Here is an 8,779-nt window from a genome sequence, read left to right as displayed (position 1 = left end):
CCCCCCCCCCACCCCCCCCCCCACCCCCACCCCCACCCCCACCCCCAATAAGTACCAATCAGTTCTGCAGTGGACATCCAGTGTCCTCTAATCCAGTTAAGTCCTGACACTAGCTCTCTGGACAGAAGCATCAGATTCCATGGATTGGATACTCAAACCCCTAGACCATCCCTCTCTTCGTATGCCAGTCACAAGGCCCAGGCTGTAATCTGTGCTTCTGGCCAACTGGCTGGCTGCCTATCAAGATCTTACAACCTCTGGACCAGTTGAGCTTTTTTGCAAGGCAGCTCAGGGAAGTACTTACACTGTATAAGGCATATCACAGAGGTTTCAGGAGCTGCACAGTGTGAGGTCTAGAAACTTCCATGCCCTCTGTTGGTACGAGGCCCTGGTAATGCTCTAGATCCAATCAATCCTTTTGAACATGAAGAGCTCCCTACATAGGTGTGCTTGAAGCATCAATGGTGCATTGAACTGTGATTAACAAGGAAGGTATGATCCAGTGCTTAAGCCATGGGTGAGGAAAGCCAGCAAGCTTCACACATCTTAGCCTCTCTGCTCAGCAGTCCCCCTCCCAGGACATGGGGCAAGATGAGTCTGGAACAGGGAGAAGCAGTGGGATCTGCCCTAAGACAAGGTAGATGACACAATTCAGACTGGCTCAAGCAGAGTCTTAGGATGCTGGTCCTCATCCCCCACTCTATGCAGCCCCTGGAAGGAAGAACTTAGTCACAGCTCCGTGAAGTGGTCTCTCTGTTGCAATGCAAAGGGGCCCTGCCACGGTGTATATACCTCAGCCCTTCTGTGAACTAAAATTCAACTGTGATAGAAAGTTCACCAGATTGGTTTGTCTCAAAGTGGTTAGGGGATACTGGGTAGACGACACTGACCCAAGCTGAGTGAAAAAGAGAATACACTTCAGACCTGCATTTCTCAGAAGCAAGGGTTATTTTAATAGGGTAGTATAGAAGTCTTCCCTGGAAAGACAGTTGAATCTCCTTCTGACCCAGTATTTGCTCCTATATTCGTTGAGTCCTCCCTGCCTGTCTACAGGCTGGTCTCCCAGCTCAGCAGACTTGCGGACAGCAGGTAAGGAAAGGCTGCCTCTGGTTTCCTCCCATGATAGGTTTCTGTGAGGGCCACACGTCCTGTTTACAGAATGGTTTCCAAGTCACTGGCCATACCGAGATTCAGCTCTGACTTCACATCCCCTTCCTGAAGGGAACCCCCACAAGCCTTCCTTTTTTGGTGCTATAAGCTGAGAATCTGAACTCTGTACACTGGAATCTTGGAGTTTCCTCTACTTCTTACCTGAGATCAGGGTTGAAAATCAAAAGCCAGGATGTCTGACTCCCTTTCTCCCCAGAACCCACATGGTCTTTGGACTAGAGGCAAGGGCCTCCAGGCAATCAGCCATACCAGGATGTCTTTTCCACCTCTTTTGACATAATGCCCAATCATCAAAGGAGGAAAATTCTGTATCATCCAGCCGATCTCCCAGCACCAGAAGAAATTGCACATCTGGGGGTTTCCATAGCATCTCAAGGGAAATCCTCCACAAGATCATAGTCATGCCTGCCCGGCTTGCCCTGCCACTAGCTCACTAGCCCTACAAGGAAAATCAGCACCATGAAAAACTGAGTCCCTTCCAGGTCCTCCAAGGCTGTTTGTATAGAATCTGCTTCATGTTCCCTAGGGGCCTGGGATTTGAAGGGCAGCTCCCCCTAGGCAAATGAAAACATTTGTACAGAGCCTCCCAAACGCTTCCCAGATCTCCCTCTGATCAAAGCACTGAAGACTCATGGGCCCAGCAGGACTTCTCTTAGCAAGGATCTTAAAGCTTTCATCCTAGAACATGGCACCCTACAAAAGCACCCTGACTTGTTCAGTGACCCTGGAATAGCTGAACAGATCCACACGACCTGGCTTCCCAGTTGGCGCAGGACTACAGCTTCTGGAGCGCCTTCACCTCAGTTTCAATTCAAAGTAAACACTTATTTACTGGATCTGCCCCCATACAGCCCTAGCTAGCCTTCCATGTGCACAGCAGAGTGGTTCTCACCTTGAATGTCCTTGTGGTCAAGAAGATTTGACACAGAACTTCATAAGGAGGGTACCTATTATCTTCTGTTACTACTTAACCTCTCAGAATACCTGAAACTTCATGGACCCTACCAACCAAAGCTCTCCTTATGCCCCAGTCTATGTTGTGAATAAGGTATCAACACACATAGCCATGGTGGACATGAGGGGCATTCATCAAGTCCAGTCAGCCACAAGGTTCTGGGACACACTCACATACACACACACACACACACACACACACACAAACCACTTAAAATAGAAAAGTTGAGACTCCATATTTAATAAAGTCAATATAACAACCCATAACTGAATCTCACTCACCACAAGACAGCTACTGACCCACTTTCCCAAACTCACCACCCACACAGATAGTCCTTGGGTGAGATGGTTCAGCACCAAGGGGCTGAAGCCCAGCAGCCAGCAGACATCAAACCCAGCTACAATCAGCTCATAGCCAGCAGCGCTGTACACCTCCACCCAACCATATACCTCCTTCCTGCTAGGCAGAGGTGGAGGTGGAAGCTTAGATCTGTCCCAGGGCAGAGAAAACAGCCAGGGCCCTGTGGCCTGCCATGAAATAAAGCACAAACACCAAATACCACACAGCTCTTCCAAGGCTTTCCCTTTTTAATACACAAATAACATACACATTTTATGTGTTTGTTTTTTAAAATATGAATAAGCAAAAAGTATAGTCATAAAATGACAAATATAGAATGTTCTCACTTACTCAGGGGGCTTTCTAGAATAGGCAAATCCATAAAGACAATATGTAGAACAGCAGTAACCAGGGGCTGGGGAGAGGAGGAAGTGGGATGACTGTTAAGAGATACACAGTATCTGTTCAGAGTAACATACACTCTGGAAATACATAGTGGCAAGTAAGTTTGCTGAAACTGAATTGTACCCTTAAAAATGAGCAAAGAAATAGTTTTTACAATTTTCAACAGGGCATTAAAAATGTAAAGTTATTACATGTAGAGGGACCAAAAAAAAAAAGAGATGAGAATCAAAATCTCCTGAAATTCTGCCACCTAGAGATACAGGCCATCAGCTCATCGCATCCTGGCGTGTTTCACAAAAGTGGTACCCTGCCTGGTAGCTTCCTTCTTAGAAATACATAGTATCTGTCCATGTTTACAGATGCGCCTCTGTAACCTTTACTTTCGAAGCCATGTGATATTCCATACCATAATTAACTAACTGGAGATTGTAAGCACTGTAAACAATGACTCAAGGGACATCCCTAAGCACTTGTCCAATTATATCCTTAGCAGGAGTGCTGAGTCAGGGGCTCCCTCAGGAAGGCTGTCCAAAGAGCTGAGAGAATAAGCTACTCTAAGGGGGCTAAACTCTGTTTTACTCTGCTCTCTTTACGGATCTTTCTTAGACTTCACTTGAGTTGCTAACAAATTGCACAGTGTTCAAAAAGTTAAACTGTCTTCTCCACAGAAGCCATCCTAACTTCCATTCCCAAGGCTTCCCTGGGGATACATCCTACATGGGCCATGAAAAGCAGGCAACTGGGACCTAACAAGGCAGGCAGGGTTATCCTGGGTTAATGTCCCCTGAACTTATCCAGCTGGATACCCTAGCACCTCTTTGAGGGTTCTCAGGGATGCATGCTTTTGAAAAGCTTTATGTTGTTCAAGATCTCAATCTTGAGTAGACATTTAAATATTTCCTAAAAATGCAAATAGACTCTTTCTAAAGAAACCAAGGGCTAAGAGGGACACAGGAAACCACCTAATCCCTTGCCTTTGAGATGGGGAAGTGAGGCTCAGAAAGGTTTGGTGTAAATGTCTCAATAACCACCCTGGAGCCCCAGGACTGTCTCCAATGGTGATTCAACCAAGTCAGAGCAAAATTTGGAAATCTAGTGCAATCCTTATCCTCCTTTGCTGGGGCATAAAATTGAAATCAAGATCACTGGGGTCATATCCCAGCTCAGCTGTGGCCAGAGGGCTCACACAACTCATGTCCTGCCAACTCAATGTTCAGTGACATCATGCTGATAGCTTAAAAAAAAAAAATCAGCAACAACAGGAATATTTGTACTACAGAAACAGGTGAACACCCCAACCTTAGGCTTACCCCATAAAACCCTTCTGAGAGCTGTTACGATGTCACAGTGTATCATGGGAGCCAGCTGTTACAGTACTACAGTGTATCATGGGAGCCAGCTGTTACACCGCCACAGTGTATCGCTGGGAGCCAGCTGTTACAATACCACAGGGTATCACTGGTTACAACCTAGCTATGCACTCTTGAGCTGCGACCTCCGTTTTCTCACCTAACAGTCTCTCTTTCCAAATCCAGTTCTCCATGTTCCATCATAATACACACTCTCAAATCTATCACACCCTTCCTCTTATTAACCAAAGCACTAGAAAATGTCTTCCTGAACGCTGAGACAAGAAGTCAAATTCAAGTGGAAGGGGAATGGAGGTGTAAGACAAGAAGGGAAAACAGAGCGATGTCTCATCGATTAAGAGCACTGACTGCTTTTGGCCAGATTTGGTTCCTACCACCAACATAGCAGTTCACAACTATCTGTAACACCATTTCCAGGACATCCAGCCCCATCTGACCTCTGCAAGTACCAAGGTACTTGCACAGTACCCATACCACAGGGTACCCATACCATAAACATAGACATTTACCTATCTTCATATAATAAATCTTTAAAAGAGAGAGTTATTCCTGTGAGCAGTTGGAGAACAGTGTCTCAAGAAACTTTAGAGACAGCACAGATTATGTCCCAAAATAATCCCTTCAGAGTGAGGGAACTGGGGTGTATTTATATAATTTCTTCCATCACTGGCTGGTAGAAGCCAACAATACATAGGAAGGCAATGACCAGTCTACTACATGACCTATATCCTACAGGGGGAAAAAAAAAAGATAAAAAAGAAGACAGACTTCAAACCCATTACACCAATAGAAAGAAAGTTAACAAAACAAACACAACTGAGTGCCAACCATTGGTAAGACCACGTAGTGATGGAATATGCCTACTTTGCCAATCACTTTGGGTTGATATAGCCAAAGAAAGCACAGGGGATCTTTCTGTCAGCTGTTAGAGAGAGTTGAGGATGGGGGGGGAGGAACACTTGGAAGTCATTATAGTCAGCCAAATGCCCTTCACTCTCTGGTTCAGCCATAGTTGCTTTGAGCAGGAGTCCACAGGAGCCCCAAACTATTAACCCAAACAGCTGCATCAAGTTGTGCTTATAGGCTTGGTGTCTTCACCCAGGGAGGATCAGCAGTGACCCGCTCAATGGAATCTAAGCAAGCCCATGTTTACTGTACCTACCGCTCCATCTGTACCCCACAGTCATGTCCTCTACGGAAACGCAGAAGCAAGCTGGGAGGCTTAAGTGGGGAACTTACCCCTCCTCAAGGACTTAAAAAAATTCTTCTGGGAGTTAGCTGGGCAGTGGTGGCACATGCCTTTATCCTTTAATCCCAGCATTCGGGACACAAAGGCAGAAAACCTCTATGAGTTCAAAGCTAACCTGATCTACACAGTAAGTTCCAGGACAGCCAAGACTACACAGAGAAAAAAAAAAATCCTTTAGGAATCAGGGAGGTGTTTATACGTGGCAGTGTGTCACTGGGGTAAAAAAAATGGATTGCATTGTGAAGGGGTCAGGAAGAGTGGTAAGCAGTATGAAGGACTGTTGCCCTGGCATTATAAACACAGCTGGGGCAGCTCTCAGCAGCTAAGACTTGAGATCAGAGACGGGACATTTTTTTTTTATTCCAAGCACACAAGACTTGAGCAGTTTTTCACTGGAGGAGAGGAGAGGAAGCTTGGGCAGGCCCTAAGGCTGTTCTTAGGACTCCCCTCCCCCATTCCCTCTCAGCCTTTCATTAGGACTCTGGCAGCTACACTTGGTACTATCTACCTTCACCTCCTCCCAAGCTGTGAGAACACTTCCTCTCTAAGAATCCCAAAGGGGACAATCAGCCCAGGCTTTCTTGTGATTGGACAGTAGGTCTCCTTTCTGGCATGTGCGGAAGTCCAGCTCCAAAGAGAAGCAGAAGTGTCAAAAGTGCAACCCTGAGCACACCTCTAGCTGAGATCCTCAGCCATCCCTAAGTAGCTAGCACACAGGGCCAGACAAGAAATCTGGCTGTGAGGCACCAGGAAAGAAGTCAAAGGGAAGCCAGTCAGTCTCTGAGATGTTGCAGATGAATCCTTAACACCTGAGAGAGGAAGAGAACTGAAAACAAGGGGTGGTATCTATTATCCTCCCCCTAAAATACCACAAAATAGAAAGTAGGCACCTCTAAAGAGAAGCCACAGTGAGCTGGAGAGAGGTATACTGTGGAAGCAGATCCTGGAGATATGGCTCTCAGAAAAGCAAGGGGTGGGGGGAAGTGATGGCTGCAGATACCACAGATACAAGAACAGAGCATGCACTGACCAACCTGGCCCATCCCATGGATGCTGGCGTGGGGATCTTGGCTACCCTGGTCTCCTTTTAACTGAGTTTCTCAAGTCTACCCTCATCATTTGTGCTTGAATCCCATGTTTTGTTGTGTTTCTGCAAGTACTCCACCACTGCTCTTCTATTTGTTAAAGAAAGAATGGGTGTGGTTTCCCACGACCCCCCTCCCCCAACACAGGCAATCCCAAATATTACCAGTCCACACCCCCAGGTGGCCAGGCAGACTATACACAGTCCCCTTTGGTACTGGGGCAAGAAACAGGCTTCTTTGCAAACAAAGGTCATCTCTCACTCCGCCATCATTTGATGTGCCTCTCTACCTTCCCGAATCCCGCTGGACTGCAGCAGGTCCCAGGAATCAGGTTTTAGTCGGAAGGAGGAAAAGCTCATACTCAGCAGCCCTATTCTAGGTTCTCGGAGCTCAATCGAGCATCGCTCAGAAAGTTACCACAGTTAGTCCCCTAGGACAGAATGGAAGGGAGGATGAGAACAAGGGAAGAAAGTCGGGGTGGGGGGCACGCTTCTCAAATCCAGTATAGCTTAGTCACAGAGGTTTCTTTAACCCTCAGACCACCTGTAGGAAAAGCTTCCACTTAATACTCGTGGATTGAAAGTATGACAAATCAACCTCAGGTTTCTCATTCACGTGCTCTTCAAAAATATCCCCTGGCTGAGTCTGCCGGCTGTTTCTGAGAACCATGACCCTAATTTTTTCTTCCCACTGTCCCAGGACCATTTACCGCAGGGACAGAGCCCGCTCTGACAAACTGTCATTTGTTCACTGCTTCCTCTTACTTGTGGGGTGCTTACCGTAACCCTGGCCTCTGCTCTCAGGAAGAATCGTTTCTAATGCCCTGGTTTCCAGACTCTTGGGACTAAAGCGCGCGCAGCGTTGAGAAGCCTCGTGCTGAGCCTGCCACTGAAGCACAGTGGCTGTCTGTCCAGTGGCTGTCTGTCCAGTGGCTGGTCCAGCTCTGTCCCTACCACCACCACTCTGCTGCCTCCCAGGGCGCACTCGGAGATAAAGCTGGGTGCAGAGTAAGCACTCTGTATACTGGAGTGGCCAGGCCGTCTTTTGAAAGCACCTGCCTAGCTCGGCCTCCAGCGACCTCATGCACTAGCTCCGGAAGGGACAAGAAACCCTGGAAGGGGAAGTGAGCCAAGCACCGCGTGCCCTTAAACTCTGAAACCCAAAGGCGACTGGGCTCGCCGCGGGCCGGCGACTTGGTCCTCGCCCAGAGAGCCAGAGGGCGCACTACAATCTGACCCTCCCCTAAGCTCCCCAGGCCTGCACCTGCTATCTCGCTCCACCTCTCCAGGGAGTTCGGGGACACCCTGCTCCGGGGAGGGGGGACACTTTTCTGCCACTGCATTTAATGTCGACTGCAGGAAAGATCTTAAGGTCTTAAGGTGTCAGAGCCGTAGGATGAGCTCCAGGCCACAACTTTCTACCCGGGGAAAACGAGTGGGCTGGGGCTCCCGCCTGCGTTACTCCTGGGGCAGCCCGCACAACTAAGGCCACCTTGCGGTTTGGGAGAGGGGTAGCGAGTGGGGACAGAGAAGACTTAGGGGCCGGACCAGGCTGGCCACGGGCCGCTGAGGGAAAACTTTGGGCTGGGTGGAGGGAGATAGGACCACCAGCACCTTGCGCCCGCATCCCGCGCCAGTACCCGGCTCCTCGAGCCCCGCGCCCTGTGTCGCGCCCTGTGTCTTGCCTGTGTCCCGGACCATCTGCATCCGCTCTCTCCGCAGGGGTTGGAAAGTGGGGACGCCGCTGCGGGGGTGGGGGTGCTCCAGCGTGCTTGGCCAGTGATCCGCGGGACCCGCTCGCTTCGCCGGCCTGGGCGGCGACAGTGCGGCTGAGGGCGGGCGCCCCGCCCACCTGGCCCCTCCGCCCCGCCTCCCTAAGCTCTGCCTTTATCTGCCGATCCTTGACCAACCCACCCGCCACCCGGGTAGTTCTCTCCCCACCCCTCTTCTCTTGCCTTTCTTTCCTCCTCTCCCCCTACTCTCATCTAGGGGGCGGAGCTTCTCCCCTCCCTTCAAGACAGACAATGCTGTGGCTTCGCGTCGCCTCCTCCCTTCATCTCTCCCGCCCACAACCCCTGCTCGCGCGGGCTGCCAGCGTTTCTTCTTCGCCGGCCAGAGTGGATGAGGAGGGGGCGGAGAGCATGGAGGAGAGCATGGAGTGGAGGGAACAAGGTGCTGCCTTTCACCCCATCGCGCCTGCCCTCTCC

The 8,779-nt window shown here is 49.4% G+C and overlaps 1 protein-coding gene across 3 annotated transcripts in view; it reads right to left on the bottom strand.

Moving 5' to 3' along the window:
* Rassf2 (Ras association domain family member 2) overlaps positions 1-8,378 on the bottom strand; it is a 36,687-nt gene extending 28,309 nt beyond the window's left edge. For 2 of the 3 annotated variants that reach the window (XR_003709939.1, XM_028757083.1), the window contains exon 1: positions 8,258-8,378. The gene's annotated coding sequence lies outside the window, so the exon portion shown is untranslated. Of the gene's footprint in view, positions 1-7,352; positions 7,601-8,257 lie in introns of those variants that run through there. The other variant, XM_028757091.1, reaches the window with a different exon arrangement.
* Between the last annotated feature and the right edge of the window lie 401 nt (positions 8,379-8,779).

The sequence above is a fragment of the Grammomys surdaster genome, unplaced genomic scaffold (assembly GCF_004785775.1).
Source record: "Grammomys surdaster isolate TR1022 unplaced genomic scaffold, NIH_TR_1.0 129, whole genome shotgun sequence".
NCBI lineage: Eukaryota > Metazoa > Chordata > Mammalia > Rodentia > Muridae > Grammomys > Grammomys surdaster.
The sequence above is the reverse complement of the archived record's forward strand: the minus strand, read 5'-3'. Positions and strand labels throughout refer to the sequence as shown.